At 41.9% G+C, this 11,885-nt stretch overlaps 1 pseudogene; it reads right to left on the bottom strand.

Moving 5' to 3' along the window:
* Positions 1 to 7,725: 7,725 nt before the first annotated feature.
* Positions 7,726 to 8,267, bottom strand: LOC118675727 (annotated as a pseudogene).
* Positions 8,268 to 11,885: the final 3,618 nt, after the last annotated feature.

Below are 11,885 nucleotides of genomic sequence, written 5' to 3'. Positions count from 1 at the left end.
TTTAAACAGGGGGCCAGTTCACTGTCAGACCATTGGAGGGCCGGACTATAGTTTAAAAAAGAAAAACTATGAACAAATTCCTATGCACACTGCACATATCTTATTTTGAAGTAAAAAAAACAAAACGGAAACAAATACAATATTTGTATTTGCATGTGGCCCGCGGGCCGTAGTTTGAGTACTCCTGAGTTAGTGGGTTTCTTATGTTTAGGCATCCTGGCCTGGTCATACTCAGTAGAAATGGGCTGCTTGCTGCATAAAAAGAGAGGCCCATCTCTTTGACTCTCTCTGGAGCAGAGCTACACCCCTAGTTCATGAGGCTACCACAAGTATCTGCTGAGACTTGTTAAGAAAGGTATTCTTCTTCCAATGGCTGGACCAGGATGGCCTTGGTGTCTGTGGGGAGCTTTAAGCTGCCATGGCAACTCCCAGTCTTTTCTCTACTTTCTGTGTGTGCTAGTCTACCAGGAGAGGTGGAAAGCTGCAACTTTTCTCCTTCCCTCTCCCTCGCCCTCTTCTTTTCCACTGGATCTAGGATGGACAGAGGTTAGCACTAAATCCTGCTTGTGGTTTTCTATACCTTGTAAGACTTCGTGCAAGTCCTACTGATAGAAACATCAGATTCTAGTTCTAGCTCTGGAAATACATTGTTAACTTTTAAATCAGAACAACACACAGTCCTAGCCAGGGCTATTCTATTCTTCATAAAGTCAAAATGCAGAGTGGGAGGAGAGAAGGGTTGGCTAAGAAGAGAAACTAACTGGGGGAAAAATCAGATATGAGTATGTGCTGACAGGTATGCATAATCTCTTTCAATTTAGAATTGGTGGAGTTGTAGAAAATCCTACAACAAGTGTCCTCAAACATGCCTGCACATTAGAACACATAGCAAGGGATTTTAGAGACACAGATGCCCTAGACTGAACTAGAACCAAACAGGGTGACCCTCTGTGGTCAGCACCAAGGGAAACAGAGCAGAAAAGGAAAGTAAGGTGTAAGAATGACATTCTTTGTGGAATAATAATTAAATCAAGAACTTCTTATAGGAGCAAGAACTTCTGATAGGAAAGTGAAGTAGGATGTCAGGGCAGAGAAAATAGAAATGAGTGATTGCACCAATATGGTAAAATCAAGGGCTAAGAAACTAAAAGTAAAATAAAAGTAGATGAGGCCCCCAAATTACGTTGGACTATAAACATTGGTTAATACATACCCCTATCCAAGTCCTTTGGCTTAGTAGTCTCATTCTGTCTTTTGAATTGGTTGTGCCTCTCTGGATTCTGCAGAATTTTTAATTGTATAATATCATTTACTGTTTTTGAATTATAATTTGCCTATTTACATGTTTAAATCCCAAAGGCCTAGTATTTTCTTACAAAGAATAGGCACTCAAAAATGTTGAAGAAGGTACTCAAGAACTAATATTTATGGTGCTATACATGATAGTGCAGTCAGGGCTAGAGGACTAGAGGGTCAGGACTAGAGGGTCAAAAACATTCACTACCTGAAGGACAAAGCCACAGGTAGAGATGAGATGCCTCCATACACTCTTAATAAAATGAATTCATCCACTTCTGGGAGATAGCAACAAGATTTGGATTGCTATTTTGAAGACATGAAGTCAACGTTGACTGTCAGTAGTAATTAGAAGTATACATGGGTTGATAATTCTATAATAAATAACATATAATTGTTTCACCAGCTTTCAATTTATTCGATCATTCAACAAACCTTTTATAAGAGCAAGGAACTACACTAAACAATCAGGAATACAATGATAATTGCATTTGTGTGTGTTGTAGATGCATTGTTTTACAATTTTTTTTTAAATAAAGAGGCATCCTACACACACACACACACACACACACACACACACATATGGAAACTTACAGATATTAATTTATGATAAACTCTATATTATCATTTAAATTATAATCATACGGGAAGTGGTACAAGTCAAACACTCTAAAGGGTCCAAGATTTTGCTCACCTTGCAAGCTTAAAAAGTTGGCCTGCCATAGTGTTATGGATGCCGGCAGAAGACATGAGACTCCTGGATCAGAGACAAAGGGTTTTATTATAGCACAGCAGGTAGAATGAGATGTTTGTGCTAGTTCCCTGTGTTTTCTAACCCCCCTGAGGGTGACATGCTGTGCAGTGACACAGTTGGTTTTTGTCACAGCTGAGGAACCTGAGCATAGGAAACTCCATTTTTTTATGGTGGGTCTGAAACAAACCCAACCAATATTTACTCTGAAGACATTACCTTTATTATACTGGACAGAAAACAAACTTGCCCTTTTCTCTGGGGAAAAAGCACTATCTCTATTTTCAAAGGCTGTTTGCTATACACACCCTTGAAAAGATAGTCTAGAACAAAATGTTGTCAGTGCTTTAGCTTACAACATGTGCAGGAACACAGGCTTCATGGAGAACTGTCTCCCAATACTGCAGTGGTACAAGCTAGTGTTAATATGGATACATAATCAGGAGGGCGATAAAACGGAGTAAGCTGACCAAAGCAGATACCAAAAAATAAAATTAACACAGCTGGAATAAGAAATCCTAGGTCTAATTAAAAGCAGAGGCTAGAGAAAAGCAGGCGGAAAGGTTGGCATGTGCTTGAGTCATGGAGAGAGAAGAAAAAGGGTTTGAGTGAGAAATACAGAATCTAAGAAGCCTCTTAGGAAATATAGAGGTCATCGGAAAGAGCATGCTCAGGTTGCGGTGCCAGCTTAAAAGAATCACGCTCCTTCCAAAATCATGTTGCTAAGAAACAGTACCTAGCAAATCTGTGAGTAAAATAAGGTAAAGATAAAAAAGAAAAGCCAAGTTGATTTCTATTGCTATTACAAAAATAAACACTAAAGTACCACACTCTACCTGTAGTGTAATGACTTACAGTAGATGGGGGTGGTGGATGTTCACCACTGCACCAGTTTTTTGGAGAAATTTCAAGCCAGTTGCTTTTAATCTTACCCAGCTTGAGTATTTCGGCTTTTCCCCCTCTACCTCATCATAATTCTTCCATTTCAGGGGCTAATGAATGTGCTAGGCTGTTAAAAAGGTGAGGGGATTGTTATGTGAAGGTAATTATTGAACAGTAACAATAAACAACAAGCCCCCCTTATAGGGGTTTAACCCAATAAATTTTATCTTTTATTCACAAAATTCATTCCTCATGTTCCTGATCAGAGAGTATATTAGTCAGCTTTGCTGCATCCACAAAATTCCCAAAATTTTAGTCACTTACAACAGGCTACATTTTATATTAGTGGCTGCAGATGCTGTGTCTCTGCTTGATTTCATATGCCTCTGCTCCATGTTTCTTATCCCTGGACCTAGGCTAAGGAATAATTGTCAGTATGCGATGTACCACTTTCATGGCAGGAAACAGAAGCTAAAGAACCGGAAGAGTCTCACGGTGCCTCCTAAAGCTTCTGAAAGGTGGTAGCCTACATCACATTTGCTCACATTTCTTTACCTCAACCATATCACACAGCTGATCTTAACATCAATAGGTGGGAATCCTACAAGGAAGTGAATGTATTTGTGAACAATAATGTCACTTATGATGAGTCATTTTCTTGGGAATTTTTTTTTTTTCCAAACTGAAACTTGGGGATCTTTCCTCCATTGGGCAGCACCATTATCTAGGGTACCTTCGAGTTGGAGAGAAAAGTAGCTGACAGGAAACTTGCTAAAAAAGCAATAGTCAAGAAGTGTGCGTATGGGGGGAGGTTTTTAATCCAAAAGCAAGTTCAAGAAAATACATCAAGAAAGGGAAGAGGCTGAAACCGGTTTGGCTCAGTGGATAGAGCGTCGGCCTGCGGACTGAAAGGTCCCAGGTTCGATTCCGGTCAAGGGCATGTACCTTGGTTGCGGGCACATTCCCAGTAGGAGATGTGCAGGAGGCGGCTGATCGATGTTTCTCTCTCATCGATGTTTCTAACTCTCTATCTCTCTCCCTTCCTCTCTGTAAAAAATCAATAAAATATATTTAAAAAAAAAAAAAAGAGGAAGAGGTATAAGTCATAGTCATGGCTTAGCAACTGCTGACCCTGACCATGGTGCTCTGTTGACTGGGTCATTCAGGACACTCAAAAGACTCTCTCTGGCTATCAAACAGGGAAGAGGCACCAACAATTTGTTCTTCTGTCCCCAACAGTTCACTGGCTGCCCCAGGCAATGATGAGTAGTCAGAACCCCTTTTCCTCTGTCCCAGTCAAATGGCAGGCAAGTCGGTGGGTTGCTGAAGCTCAGCATTCTGGTTCCTGCAACTGCTTGGGCATAGACATCTATTTCTTCACTCTGTAATTATAAGTAGTTCTGCTCTTAAATGAACTTTTCTTTTTATATTTATTATGTGGCCTAAGTGTCACAGGGGCAGTAGAAAATTAAGGAAATGCAGTGAGCCAGGGGATCATCTTTGCTGAAGAAAGAACTTCCTTTCTAAGTTTGGGTAGAGGCAACAGAAAGTCAGACTGTGAGTAAGTAGAGGGCAGAATGCATGAGGGGGAGTCATCATTCAGGAGAGGTTATGCTTGCCCTAGCCTGGAGCACTGCGTCCTAATGTATCACTTGGATAAATAAGAAGCCTGTGCAGCTAGAGTAAGATTCAAATATGCAATAGGACCTTGAGGAAATACTTTGCTCACCAGCATCTCAGTTTTATGTCCCCCAGTGTCTATCCAATTCCAGTTTCCCATGACTTCACTCCAGATACACAGAGAGCCATTATTTGTCTATTTATTTGTTTAGAAGCCTCACATCAACTACCCAGCTTTAAATTGAGAGCTCAAAGCTGTTTGAATTGCCCCACTAGTCTACTAGTTAAGTCCCAGATATTCCAGAAACTCTGGGGAAGGCTACATGCATGTGGACCTGGAACTTTAAGAGAAATTACATGTGTGCATCAATGAGGAAAGAATGCCCCAGCTAAAGGCATTGCTTATCATGTCCTCTCAATTCTGTATGCATTTCTTCCCAAAATCACTCTGTCCATTCCTTGGCTGTTTAAATGTCATTACTATTCTAGCCACAAGTAAGTTTTTGACATTCTGAATGAACAGTTTGCTTGCATGCCCCAAATGGGAGGGGACATGTCAAGAGGGTGCTCCTGAGAGTGACAGGGAACATGGGAGGACATAGTATGTGAGACTGTTTTAGTCATGATTATGAAAAGTTTAGAGGCAGCAGCTGTATCTATACTGTAAGGAATAAACTCCCAAACCCCAGTGGCTTCATGAAATGACTGGTGGGGAAGGAAGGGTTGAGTTTGGTAGGCTACCTTATGAGTAGATCATATAAGGACCCAGACCCTATCTAGTTTGGGGGCCCTCCCCCTTTCAGAGGCTCAGATTCTTCTCCATTCAGGCTACAAATGAGAAAAGAAACAGTGGATTATGAGCTGGGCTTAGAAAATGGCCTCAATCACTTCTGACCATTCCATTGGCTAGAACTCGCCACCCCCACCCCCACCTAACTGGAAATGGGGAAAGGTTGGGCAATCTAATCTAGCTGAATGATCAGAAAGATCAGGACAGGAATGTAGTAAACCATCTGTCAAGTTTTGCAATAAACTAGTCCTAAAATTAAGAATGCAGTTAAAGCCTCTTTACTTTGGATCCTCAGTGTTCGCAAATTATTGACAAACACATTATTTCCCTCTGCTTTTCTGGGTGATGATGCTCTTGCCCAAGAAGCCACTGTAGTGCTCAAAATGCTAATGGCAGGCCTCTCTCCCACCCTTTTACTCCTCACCCCCATCCTACATAGTAAAGATATTGCTGGTGGCAGTGAAGTGTTGCTTAGGGTGCTGGTGGGGTTAGTAAGTAATGGGTTATAAAATATTGCTTGGGACACTGAATTTATACTTTTATCACTGTCTACTTTTTCAGATTTCTCCACAACCACAGCATTCTAGAACTAATTTCTTCCTGTTTTTTTCCAGTCTACAGCCTGAGCTTATTTTAAACACTAATGCCCACCATTAGGGCTTCCTGACACTTATTCTATGGGCAAGACAGCATGCCAACTGGAGGATATAAAATTATTTTAAAAATAGCATTTCTGTCCCCACCCATAACTTTTAGAAGAATAGGTATAGGGATATTCTTGGATGGAATAAAATTGGTGCCCATTCCTTGCCCCCAGCTTCCCCTTCATTTTTAATTGCTTCCTTCCTCCCACTGTTTTCCAGACTATCTGAATTGTATCAGTCCCGGGCATATGGGAATGTGAGTACCCCGATGGCTATTGTCAGCCAGGAAATAACCACCGTTCAAACACTAATGATCATATTTGACGTGATAAAAATGGATGTGAATATTAAGTTTGAACCATCTTGGCACCATCTCAGATTTAAAAAACAGACATGAGAACAGATAGCTTTGCTATTTTCTCTGATTCTGACATATTCACATTTCACTACATGAGTGAACACCACCATCCACCCACTCACCAGGCGTTCACTTTATATATAGCTATAGATACTCAATGCAAGACCAAGCAAAAAAAGGATTCATGTAACAGAATTTGTGGGAGGATTTTTGAAGATAGCAAGGGATAAAATTTTTATATTTAATTTTTGTCTTGTCTTGATTCTACAAAATGCTCTTATTAAGGCACTACATATCCATGTACTTGAGCTTCTTGGTTGTTCAGTCATTAACTTGTGCATTCAATATTGATTGTGTATGCCCTGAATACCTGGGACTATGCTAGGTTCTGGGAATTCAGAGTGGAATGTTATAGTTCTTGCATAAGTCTCATGGCTTGCTATTGTAGAAGTAAATAATAGTAACTGTTATATCTGGGAAAGAAAGGGATGTGAGAAAAGGCTTTATCGCCTTGGATGATGGTCCTTCAAAGATAAGGTGTTACCCAGCTGGAAGACTTTATCTTTCATACCTTTGTGCTGAGTACTCACCATGTGCCAGCCACTGTTTGGGGAACTACAGATGTGATAAGGGCTAAGATTTCAGAGATTGTTAGGGTTTATATTTTATAAGACCTTATACACCGTGCATGGACTTGGCCTTCATGTCTGAAGTTTTTGTGACTAGGGAGTCACAGGCTTGGGTTCTCAGAACTGCTTTCTTACTCACTGCCATGATAGGGAACACAAAAAAGATTACGTAGGGTTCTTCACTTCATACAATGAGCTATTTAGGGACCTTTTCATATGGACAAGGTCATTTGGTTCTATTTGTGTTCTCACCCTGAACATATTCCACATTTCAATCATAATGAGAGAAAATATTACTCTTGGCTTAAAGTTTCGTTCTCCATTTCTTTGCACTCCTTGGGTATTGGGAAGTCCCTGAAATCAGAGCTCTTGGAGCTCAATTCGAGGGTTCTTGGGGATTCAATCCCTAGAAAAAAAGGTAAGATGTCCCAGAATGTGCCTTGGGTTCTCTGTAAGCAGCTAAGCACAGTATGGGAACAGGAAGAAAAAAAAGAAAAAAACACATGGAAGGCCCTCAAGGTTTTATGCTTCCAAGAATGAGGGCCTAGCATTTAAAGAGGCTACACTTGGTTCCAATTTACAGTGAGACTCCCTGCTTACTTTCAAATTCTGGCTACACCTCACTGATTCCAACCACTGACTACCCACCCTCTCAATTCAAAAAATTCTGACCTAACAGTCACTTAATTCTGATTTCAGTAAGATTACTCTTTAGGACGTTTTGTTTTGTTTTATGTTTTTTGACAGAACCTGCCTCAGATTTGTTTGTAAAAACAGCAGCAGCCTAGGGGTCCCACCAATCCTTTGGTCCTCACATTGGCAGACAGAGGCCTCCACTGTGCAGCTTTCATGGGTGCATGGGCACCTTCGGGAGCCGGAGCTTGAGCCTGAGCTGTAGCTGCAGCCTGAGGCCTGGTTTGAATCTTGGCCTTGGACTTTGGCCAGCAGAGCCTGAGACCCTTGGCAATGTGGGCATGAGCATATTTCCCAAGCTTGGGATGAGTGATGTAGGCAAGTTGACTGAGCTTGTGATGGCCATCCTTTGGAGTCTTGGGCTTGAACTCCTTGGGCTTTCTGAGGGTCTTGATAGCCTTGGCATATGCGCGCATGGCCTTGGCATTGTTGGCCTGCATCTTCTCCAGGTCCTTCTTGTGATTCTTGGCAAAGTATATGTTCCTTAGGAACTTAGGGAAAACCCCCTTAAGGAAGTCATATCTTTGTGATCGGGGTTTCTTGATGCTGTTCTGTGGCATTTGGGGGACTGGTTGTATGTGGTGTGGTTCTTGGACTTGGCCATATCTTCACCAAGGCCTGTGGCTCCTGAAGTACCTGGGATTAGAAGAGCCAGGACACATGTTTTCCATGGAACAATTTAAATACAGTGGTCTCTTATGACCCTCTAAAAAAGCCCACTTCCTCCTCCCCTCCTCCAAATCAGAGACCCCAGATAATCCTGGGAGAAATCTAAGCTCAAAGCCTGGCCTGGACATCTTCCAAAGTTGTCCAGAAAAGGATGCTTGTGCCCCTTCTCCCCCTCCCCACAGACATGGGACCTAGATTACCTACCTTATTACAGCTCCACTGTGGGTGTGGTGGACCATGCCAGTGAGAACAGGCTGAGCAAGTTCCCTCTTAGTGGGATATTGGCATCCCTTGCCTCAACAGCTGTCTGATAACCTGTAGCCAAATACTCCAGCAGCTGACTCCCAGGAAACTATTGAGGATTTCAGCTATTGTTGTAACAACATTTTTCATCCATACCAGCTTCTTTGTACTCCTTGGGTATTGGGAAGTCCCTGAAATCAGACTGTGTATGAGGGGGTGAAGCAAAACTTTCTTCAGCAGTAGCCACATTTCTTCTTCACCCCCAACCCCTCACCAATGTTTATGTTCATTAGATTTGGGGAGAGTATTCAGTTTTTGGTAGGCTGAGTTTAAAATGTAAAATTCACTGAGTAACTCCAGTCTGTATCACTCTAAGGTGGACCTAATTAACATCTCTTACATTTTAAAGTTCCATTGGCTAGTGTTCTCTGAACCAAGCCTTTAGCATCAGGGTATATGCAGACCCCCTCTTGCTAACTTTACAGGCATTCAGGAGGGTGACTTGCCCAGCTCTCCAGTTTCTCATCTTGTCCAAAGACTCGGTCAACAATGTTTAGGCATTATGAAAAAAGATTGAAGTGTTCATTGATTTGGAGATGCTGATAACCTCAACATAGGGCGGGGGCGAAAGCCTTGACAACCCATTTGCCTTCAACATTTCCTGGGCATTGCATCACAGGTGGTGAAATTAGCGAGTAAGTTCAAACCCATGTATTCAGTTGAGTCTTGGGTAATTACTGATTCAGAATCTTGTATTGAACGAGTACTAAATGCCTTTGACATTGTATCTGATTATTTAGTGATCAACTGAGTGGAATGTTATGGGAAGGAACAAGAAATCCTACTGGCTAATCTAAGAGTGCAGGCATGAAAGTTTACCTTCCCATCTGCTGCCTCTGGCACTCACAGCTACACTGGCATTCAGGAAATGCAAGCAGGTGCAAGAAAGGTGGGAAATGGAAGCTCTAGAAAAGGAAGAAAAAGAAAGGAAGCTATCCTTAACCAATTTGTTCAGTGGATAGAGCATTGGCCTATGGACTGAAGGGTCCCAGGTTCAATTCCATCAGGGCAAATGTCAGACTGTGGGCTCGATCCCCAGTAGGGGGTGTGCAGGAAGCAGCCAAACAATGATTCTCTCTCATCATTGATGTTTCTATCTCTTTCACTCTCTCCATTCCTCTCTGAAATCAATAAACATATATATTTTTTTAAAAAGGTATTTTTTTCTAAACAATCATGACATGTGCAAATAATGAATACTCCCCCAAAGAAATATATATTTGTGTTCACCAAGTTCCTACCTCAATCCCAGAACTAGAGGAGGCAAGTGTATGGAAATTTTAGAATAACATTTTTATGCTTGTTTATAGCCATTAATAATTCAGAGTTTTTGAGGTCTAATCTTGGAACACTATACTATGAGATAAAGGAAATCTGTTCTAAATGATTACAGGTTGGCCATTCACATTTGGTCTCAATTTTATATTAAGAATTTAAATAATCCTATATAATAAAGAGTGATTATGCAAATTCCCACAGTGGAGGCGGGGGGGGGGGGGTGTTCCATAACACAAGATGTCTGCTCCCATAGTGGAGGCCAACTTCCCCTAACGAGCTTTAAGGAGCAATCAGCAGGGACCTGAGGCTGCACAGCCCCTCCCTGTGGGGCTTGATGGGAGCCCTGAGGCTGTTCCCCCCCATCCAGCACTGGACCAGGGGACCTGAGGCTACACCCCCCTGCCCAGTGGGGCTTGACAAGGGTGGGGCCTGCCGGGTCTGGATCTCACCCAATGGGGGTGGGACCATCTGGGTCTGGGTCTCGTGCAATTTTGAGGTGCTGTGGGTGGGAGGGGACTTCTCTCTGGGTACCACGGCATGCCCCAGACTCTGACAGGAGGAAGATTTTCATATACATTTTACTAATTTTGTTTCATCTCTTGACACTTCTATTATAGAGAAAAGGCAAATAGCAATATTAAAATATTTCCTCTAATTAATCCCCTTTCAATGTGCACAAATTTTGTGCACCAGGCCACTAGTACTATATAATAAAGAGGTAATATGCAAATTGACCCTCACTCTGTCACACTATCATAAGATGGCTGTGCCCACAGCAGAGGCAGGGTTACCAAAATGAGCCATAACGAGTGATCAGAAGGGACGTGAGGCTGCGTGGTGCCAGGCTGGGGTGGGGGACCTGAGGCTGCACCCCCTGTCTGGCAGGGCTTTACGGGGGACCTCAAGCCATGCCCTATGCCCAGCGGGTCTTGATGGGGGACCTCAGGCAATGCACCCCACCCCGACACCAGGTTGGGGGACCTGAGGGTGCACTGGGGGACCTGAGGCTGCTCCCTCTACCTGGCAGGGCTTGACAGGGTGGGGCTGGCCAGGTCTGGATCTCGCCCAATTGGGGTGGGGCTGGCCGGGTCTAGGTCTTGTGCAATTTCAAGGTACATGAGGGTGGGGAGGGACTTGACTCTGGGTCCCATGGCCTGCCCCAGACTCTGACAGGAGGGAGATTTTCATATACATTTCACTAATTTTCTTTCATCTCTGACACTTATATTATAGAGAAAGGGCAAATAGCAATATTAAAATATTTCCTCTAATTAATTATCTTTTAATGTTCATGAATTTCATGCACCAGGCCATTAGTAATAATAATATACAAAAATACCAGAATGTTTGAATCACTACCACACTCCTGAAAATCTTACTGCAGGCTAGACTACATAGTTAGTTTTTCTATGGTAATTATTGAAGTTTGTCCAATTTAATAGCATCAGGAAAGGAAAAAAAACTAATGCATTGATTATAAAAAGAGCATATGTCTGATTATTAAATTTAGAACCACTTGACTTTTGCCACTTTCTTTCTAATTATTACCTCTCTGGGTCTAATTTTCTCACCCCATTTTATATTTTAAGGGATGAACTAGACAATCTCTAATATTCATTCCATACTTAAAATCATATAGTATAGATATTTTGAAGGATAAATTTTAATACAAAGAAGTGAAATGTTGTAGGTGTAGGATAAAAGTGGATTCACAAAGGAGTTATTTATAAAACAAAGTAGAGAGGAGAACATGGTTGTGACTAGAGATTTGGCTTGCAATGTTCATAAGATAGACTTAGTAATTAAATAATGCACAGTTGTAACTTATTTAATTATAGTTTCAACCCTCAGATTCCCTTGCAATAAAGTAAAATAGTCCTGTCATGCCCATTATAATAGAACTAGAGGCCCAATGCATGAAATTCTTGCAAGGGGCTCTGCTCTGGCAGCCTTGGCCAGCTCTCACAGCCCC

The sequence above is a fragment of the Myotis myotis genome, unplaced genomic scaffold (assembly GCF_014108235.1).
Source record: "Myotis myotis isolate mMyoMyo1 unplaced genomic scaffold, mMyoMyo1.p scaffold_m19_p_2, whole genome shotgun sequence".
NCBI lineage: Eukaryota > Metazoa > Chordata > Mammalia > Chiroptera > Vespertilionidae > Myotis > Myotis myotis.
Note: the sequence above shows the minus strand (reverse complement) of the source record. Positions and strands in the feature narration are given on the sequence as shown.